At 52.4% G+C, this 7,697-nt stretch overlaps 4 non-coding genes across 4 annotated transcripts; 2 read left to right on the top strand and 2 right to left on the bottom strand.

The window, feature by feature from the left end:
• The first annotated feature begins 1,004 nt into the window (after positions 1 to 1,004).
• TRNAG-GCC (transfer RNA glycine (anticodon GCC)) lies at positions 1,005 to 1,075 on the top strand. Its single transcript has one exon. It is a non-coding gene; the product is annotated as a tRNA-Gly (tRNA).
• A 541-nt stretch (positions 1,076 to 1,616) lies between these two features.
• On the bottom strand, positions 1,617 to 1,690 carry TRNAN-GUU (transfer RNA asparagine (anticodon GUU)). Its single transcript has one exon. It is a non-coding gene; the product is annotated as a tRNA-Asn (tRNA).
• A 4,098-nt stretch (positions 1,691 to 5,788) lies between these two features.
• TRNAG-GCC (transfer RNA glycine (anticodon GCC)) lies at positions 5,789 to 5,859 on the top strand. The gene has a single exon. It is a non-coding gene; the product is annotated as a tRNA-Gly (tRNA).
• A 541-nt stretch (positions 5,860 to 6,400) lies between these two features.
• TRNAN-GUU (transfer RNA asparagine (anticodon GUU)) lies at positions 6,401 to 6,474 on the bottom strand. Its single transcript has one exon. It is a non-coding gene; the product is annotated as a tRNA-Asn (tRNA).
• Positions 6,475 to 7,697: the final 1,223 nt, after the last annotated feature.

Below are 7,697 nucleotides of genomic sequence, written 5' to 3'. Positions count from 1 at the left end.
GCAGACTACTGTCTAATGGTGGGAAGGCCACGAGACACGTGACTTTTCTCTTTCCTTGTTAGCATAGTTTCCTGCCACTGTCTTGGTGTGCTGCCAGCCTGTGAGACACGTGTCTTGCCCATCTCAGCTCCACTGTGGCATGTTAGATATGTCTTTGAGCAGAGTCCCGGTCCCAAAGTTGCTGCCTTCTCTGCACTCTGGCTTGTAAGACTGCAGGCAAAGGCCCTCCCTGGCCCCTCAGCCAGATAGATACATTTACCTGCAGGGCTCAGCTTTGGTGAAAGATATTGGCGAGAGAGAGGAAAGGGGACGGCCCGTGGTGCACCCCCTATTTTGCATAGAACCACAGCCTCCTGGGAGGGCAGAGACATGAGGGTTCTCAGGGAAAGCCCTCCCAGGAGTGTTGAAGGGCAGGACGTGAAACACAGCAATCCCGGAATGGCCTGGTCTAAAATGCCTGTGCAATAGGCCTGGCCCTAGGCTTCCGGGGCTCTTCCTCGGCAGAGGCCCCAGTGGTATGAGCCCGACCAGCGCTGTGCCCGACCAGGGCTGTAGGGCGCGTTGGGAGCGCGTTAGGGACGCGAAAGAGGGCGCAGAACTCTGCCCGTTTCTCCCCAGGATTTTGGGGAGGACAGGGAATCTGGCCAGGTCAGTGACTAGGCTTTCCCAGAAGGAAAGTCCAGTGACAGTGGCATGTTGTGAAACACAAGATTGCTGGTGGTCTGGAGGGTGCTTTCTGTCAGCCACTTCTCCCGGGAGCAGCCAGAGAGCAGGCTGATGTCGTGCTCTGTCAAGCACAACACTGGCCCCAAACCACTGTCCTTAGCAAAAGCAGAAACATTCATAGTTTCAGTCTCCTGCATCTGATTCCTGCCATCAGCATGTGAACGTTTGGCAGTCCAAGGCTTGCCATGCAAACTTTGTTCATAGGTGTCCCATGCGAATGCATGGGCCTCGTCACTACTGTCTACGGCAGGGCTCTCTGCTCAGGCTATGTAAGTGAAGCATTGGTGGTTCAGTGGTAGAATTCTCGCCTGCCACGCGGGAGGCCCGGGTTCGATTCCCGGCCAATGCAAAGCGCCCTTCTTTTGGCTTTGCTTTAGAAGTCAGAGATATAGACTTGGTGGGGAAAAAAATGTCAAAGAGTGATCCCGACGTGATTTGAACACACAACCTTCTGATCTGGAGTCAGACGCGCTACCGGTGCCCCACGAGGTCCCTGTGCACGCAGTTCTCAGCCCCGGATCAAGAAATGCTTCTGTGCCTTTTATTGGCCCTCAGTACGCCTGTGGTTAAAGTAGAAGGCTTGGTGTCCCGTTTCCAGTCCTATTGGTGGAAATGACTAGAGGTGAAGAGATGAGAGAAGATAGAAATGTTGAGATAGAGCATGTCACGCAGGCAAAGCGAGAGCTCTAAGAGCAAAGCCAGACAGCTGTGTTTTAATTCAGGACTTGATGTCCCGTTTCCAGTCCTATTGGTGGAAATGACTAGAGGTGAAGAGATGAGAGAAGATAGAAATGTTGAGATAGAGCATGTCACGCAGGCAAAGCGAGAGCTCTAAGAGCAAAGCCAGACAGCTGTGTTTTAATTCAGGACTTGATGTAGGCAAAAGCATACGTCCCTGGGTGGGATTGAACCACCAACCTTTCGGTTAACAGCCGAACGCGCTAACCGATTGCGCCACAGAGACCAACCACTGCAGTGAGCGTGTTGGGACTCAATATATGTTTTTACCTTTGTGCTCCTGCCTGCAGCTCTAAGGTCCTGGCATAAGACAGGTAGGCTTAGACTCCATTGTGACATGTCTTACTTCTCTTAGAAGAAGGTTCTGAGTTGCCAGGCAGCTTATCTTCTGCCGGGCACACTTTCCTTTGCAGGCTTTCAGGTTGTGAATCCAGCACTGCTTAGGTGTCCATGTCAGACATGAGCAGCTCATTGAGCCCCACTGTGTGTTTTTTGTGGAGATACAACTCTCAGACTAGAGGGAGCAGGCGGGAAGTGGGTGAGACTCACACAGGGTGGGTGGGGCAGTTAAAGGATGTTATCTAATAGTGTAATCGAGGAGTTGGGTTTTTTGTGCTCTACACTTTAACCAGCAATTCTTTCTAAAAGGAAATCCCAGGGCAGTACCCGCAATGAGTGGCATCCCCACACCCGAGGTTGCATTGTGGTAGCTGTTCCCTGAGCCCATAGCCCCTGTCCCCATGTCGCCCTTTCTCCTCGTGTAACTCACCCCAGGTTCGGTGGCTCTGATACTTGCTGCTTCTGCTGCGCGATCATCCCCATAATCTGGGCCTTTGTACGAAATGTCATGTAAGATGACTTTATTCAGCACGGCGTTTGTCATTTGCTTGGTTGTCCTGTCACTGTTGGATGTTTTCTTGCACAGACTACTGTCTAATGGTGGGAAGGCCACGAGACACGTGACTTTTCTCTTTCCTTGTTAGCATAGTTTCCTGCCACTGTCTTGGTGTGCTGCCAGCCTGTGAGACACGTGTCTTGCCCATCTCAGCTCCACTGTGGCATGTTAGATATGTCTTTGAGCAGAGTCCCGGTCCCAGAGTTGCTGCCTTCTCTGCACTCTGGCTTGTAAGACTGCAGGCAAAGGCCCTCCCTGGCCCCTCAGCCAGATAGATACATTTACCTGCAGGGCTCAGCTTTGGTGAAAGATATTGGCGAGAGAGAGGAAAGGGGACGGCCCGTGGTGCACCCCCTATTTTGCATAGAACCACAGCCTCCTGGGAGGGCAGAGACATGAGGGTTCTCAGGGAAAGCCCTCCCAGGAGTGTTGAAGGGCAGGACGTGAAACACAGCAATCCCGGAATGGCCTGGTCTAAGATGCCTGTGCAATAGGCCTGGCCCTAGGCTTCCGGGGCTCTTCCTCGGCAGAGGCCCCAGTGGTATGAGCCCGACCAGCGCTGTGCCCGACCAGGGCTGTAGGGCGTGTTGGGAGCGCGTTAGGGACGCGAAAGAGGGCGCAGGGCGCAGAACTCTGCCCGTTTCTCCCCAGGATTTTGGGGAGGACAGGGAATCTGGCCAGGTCAGTGACTAGGCTTTCCCAGAAGGAAAGTCCAGTGACAGTGGCATGTTGTGAAACACAAGATTGCTGGTGGTCTGGAGGGTGCTTTCTGTCAGCCACTTCTCCCGGGAGCAGCCAGAGAGCAGTCTGATGTCGTGCTCTGTCAAGCACAACACTGGCCCCAAACCACTGTCCTTAGCAAAAGCAGAAACATTCATAGTTTCAGTCTCCTGCATCTGATTCCTGCCATCAGCATGTGAACGTTTGGCAGTCCAAGGCTTGCCATGCAAACTTTGTTCATAGGTGTCCCATGCGAATGCATGGGCCTCGTCACTACTGTCTACGGCAGGGCTCTCTGCTCAGGCTATGTAAGTGAAGCATTGGTGTTTCAGTGGTAGAATTCTCGCCTGCCACGCGGAAGGCCCGGGTTCGATTCCCAGCCAATGCAAAGCGCCCTTCTTTTGGCTTTGCTTTAGAAGTCAGAGATATAGACTTGGTGGGGGAAAAAATGTCAAAGAGTGACCCCGACGTGATTTGAACACACAACCTTCTGATCTGGAGTCAGACGCGCTACCGTTGCGCCACGAGGTCCCTGTGCATGCAGTTCTCAGCCCCGGATCAAGAAATGCTTCTGTGCCTTTTATTGGCCCTCAGTACGCCTGTGGTTAAAATAGAAGGCTTGGTGTCCCGTTTCCAGTCCTATTGGTGGAAATGACTAGAGGTGAAGAGATGAGAGAAGATAGAAATGTTGAGATAGAGCATGTCACGCAGGCAAAGCGAGAGCTCTAAGAGCAAAGCCAGACAGCTGTGTTTTAATTCAGGACTTGATGTCCCGTTTCCAGTCCTATTGGTGGAAATGACTAGAGGTGAAGAGATGAGAGAAGATAGAAATGTTGAGATAGAGCATGTCACGCAGGCAAAGCGAGAGCTCTAAGAGCAAAGCCAGACAGCTGTGTTTTAATTCAGGACTTGATGTAGGCAAAAGCATACGTCCCTGGGTGGGCTTGAACCACCAACCTTTCGGTTAACAGCCGAACGTGCTAACCGATTGCGCCACAGAGACCAACCACCGCAGTGAGCGTGTTGGGACTCAATATATGTTTTTACCTTTGTGCTCCTGCCTGCAGCTCTAAGGTCCTGGCATAAGACAGGTAGGCTTAGACTCCATTGTGACATGTCTTACTTCTCTTAGAAGAAGGTTCTGAGTTGCCAGGCAGCTTATCTTCTGCCGGGCACACTTTCCTTTGCAGGCTTTCAGGTTGTGAATCCAGCACTGCTTAGGTGTCCATGTCAGACATGAGCAGCTCATTGAGCCCCACTGTGTGTTTTTTGTGGAGATACAACTCTCAGACTAGAGGGAGCAGGCGGGAAGTGGGTGAGACTCACACAGGGTGGGTGGGGCAGTTAAAGGATGTTATCTAATAGTGTAATCGAGGAGTTGGGTTTTTTGTGCTCTACACTTTAACCAGCGATTCTTTCTAAAAGGAAATCCCAGGGCAGTACCCGCAATGAGTGGCATCCCCACACCCGAGGTTGCATTGTGGTAGCTGTTCCCTGAGCCCATAGCCCCTGTCCCCATGTCGCCCTTTCTCCTCGTGTAACTCACCCCAGGTTCGGTGGCTCTGATACTTGCTGCTTCTGCTGCGCGATCATCCCCATGATCTGGGCCTTTGTACGAAATGTCATGTAAGATGACTTTATTCAGCACGGCGTTTGTCATTTGCTTGGTTGTCCTGTCACTGTTGGATGTTTTCTTGCGCAGACTACTGTCTAATGGTGGGAAGGCCACGAGACACGTGACTTTTCTCTTTCCTTGTTAGCATAGTTTCCTGCCACTGTCTTGGTGTGCTGCCAGCCTGTGAGACACGTGTCTTGCCCATCTCAGCTCCACTGTGGCATGTTAGATATGTCTTTGAGCAGAGTCCCGGTCCCAGAGTTGCTGCCTTCTCTGCACTCTGGCTTGTAAGACTGCAGGCAAAGGCCCTCCCTGGCCCCTCAGCCAGATAGATACATTTACCTGCAGGGCTCAGCTTTGGTGAAAGATATTGGCGAGAGAGAGGAAAGGGGACGGCCCGTGGTGCACCCCCTATTTTGCATAGAACCACAGCCTCCTGGGAGGGCAGAGACATGAGGGTTCTCAGGGAAAGCCCTCCCAGGAGTGTTGAAGGGCAGGACGTGAAACACAGCAATCCCGGAATGGCCTGGTCTAAGATGCCTGTGCAATAGGCCTGGCCCTAGGCTTCCGGGGCTCTTCCTCGGCAGAGGCCCCAGTGGTATGAGCCCGACCAGCGCTGTGCCCGACCACGGCTGTAGGGCGCGTTGGGAGCGCGTTAGGGACGCGAAAGAGGGCGCAGGGCGCAGAACTCTGCCCGTTTCTCCCCAGGATTTTGGGGAGGACAGGGAATCTGGCCAGGTCAGTGACTAGGCTTTCCCAGAAGGAAAGTCCAGTGACAGTGGCATGTTGTGAAACACAAGATTGCTGGTGGTCTGGAGGGTGCTTTCTGTCAGCCACTTCTCCCGGGAGCAGCCAGAGAGCAGGCTGATGTCGTGCTCTGTCAAGCACAACACTGGCCCCAAACCACTGTCCTTAGCAAAAGCAGAAACATTCATAGTTTCAGTCTCCTGCATCTGATTCCTGCCATCAGCATGTGAACGTTTGGCAGTCCAAGGCTTGCCATGCAAACTTTGTTCATAGGTGTCCCATGCGAATGCATGAGCCTCGTCACTACTGTCTACGGCAGGGCTCTCTGCTCAGCCTATGTAAGTGAAGCATTGGTGGTTCAGTGGTAGAATTCTCGCCTGCCACGCGGGAGGCCCGGGTTCGATTCCCGGCCAATGCAAAGCGCCCTTCTTTTGGCTTTGCTTTAGAAGTCAGAGATATAGACTTGGTGGGGAAAAAAGTGTCAAAGAGTGACCCCGACGTGATTTGAACACGCAACCTTCTGATCTGGAGTCAGACGCGCTACCGTTGCGCCACGAGGTCCCTGTGCATGCAGTTCTCAGCCCCGGATCAAGAAATGCTTTTGTGCATTTTATTGGCCCTCAGTACGCCTGTGGTTAAAGTAGAAGGCTTGGTGGCCCGTTTCTAGTCCTATTGGTGGAAATGACTAGAGGTGAAGAGATGAGAGAAGATAGAAATGTTGAGATAGAGCATGTCACGCAGGCAAAGCGAGAGCTCTAAGAGCAAAGCCAGACAGCTGTGTTTTATTTCAGGACTTGATGTCCCGTTTCCAGTCCTATTGGTGGAAATGACTAGAGGTGAAGAGATGAGAGAAGATAGAAATGTTGAGATAGAGCATGTCACGCAGGCAAAGCGAGAGCTCTAAGAGCAAAGCCAGACAGCTGTGTTTTAATTCAGGACTTGATGTAGGCAAAAGCATACGTCCCTGGGTGGGCTTGAACCACCAACCTTTCGGTTAACAGCCGAACGCGCTAACCGATTGCGCCACAGAGACCAACCACCGCAGTGAGCGTGTTGGGACTCAATATATGTTTTTACCTTTGTGCTCCTGCCTGCAGCTCTAAGGTCCTGGCATAAGACAGGTAGGCTTAGACTCCATTGTGACATGTCTTACTTCACTTAGAAGAAGGTTCTGAGTTGCCAGGCAGCTTATCTTCTGCCGAGCACACTTTCCTTTGCAGGCTTTCAGGTTGTGAATCCAGCACTGCTTAGGTGTCCATGTCAGACATGAGCAGCTCATTGAGCCCCACTGTGTGTTTTTTGTGGAGATACAACTCTCAGACTAGAGGGAGCAGGCGGGAAGTGGGTGAGACTCACACAGGGTGGGTGGGGCAGTTAAAGGATGTTATCTAATAGTGTAATCGAGGAGTTGGTTTTTTTGTGCACTACACTTTAACCAGCGATTCTTTCTAAAAGGAAATCCCAGGGCAGTACCCGCAATGAGTGGCATCCCCACACCCGAGGTTGCATTGTGGTAGCTGTTCCCTGAGCCCATAGCCCCTGTCCCCATGTCGCCCTTTCTCCTCGTGTAACTCACCCCAGGTTCGGTGGCTCTGATACTTGCTGCTTCTGCTGCGCGATCATCCCCATGATCTGGGCCTTTGTACGAAATGTCATGTAAGATGACTTTATTCAGCACGGCGTTTGTCATTTGCTTGGTTGTCCTGTCACTGTTGGATGTTTTCTTGCGCAGACTACTGTCTAATGGTGGGAAGGCCACGAGACACGTGACTTTTCTCTTTCCTTGTTAGCATAGTTTCCTGCCACTGTCTTGGTGTGCTGCCAGCCTGTGAGACACGTGTCTTGCCCATCTCAGCTCCACTGTGGCATGTTAGATATGTCTTTGAGCAGAGTCCCGGTCCCAGAGCTGCTGCCTTCTCTGCACTCTGGCTTATAAGACTGCAGGCAAAGGCCCTCCCTGGCCCCTCAGCCAGATAGATACATTTACCTGCAGGGCTCAGCTTTGGTGAAAGATATTGGCGAGAGAGAGGAAAGGGGACGGCCCGTGGTGCACCCCCTATTTTGCATAGAACCATAGCCTCCTGGGAGGGCAGAGACATGAGGGTTCTCAGGGAAAGCCCTCCCAGGAGTGTTGAAGGGCAGGACGTGAAACACAGCAATCCCGGAATGGCCTGGTCTAAGATGCCTGTGCAATAGGCCTGGCCCTAGGCTTCCGGGGCTCTTCCTCGGCAGAGGCCCCAGTGGTATGAGCCCGAC

The sequence above is a fragment of the Pleurodeles waltl genome, chromosome 4_1, assembly GCF_031143425.1.
Source record: "Pleurodeles waltl isolate 20211129_DDA chromosome 4_1, aPleWal1.hap1.20221129, whole genome shotgun sequence".
Classification (NCBI taxonomy): Eukaryota; Metazoa; Chordata; class Amphibia; order Caudata; family Salamandridae; genus Pleurodeles; species Pleurodeles waltl.
This window is presented reverse-complemented; position numbering and strand designations above follow the sequence as displayed.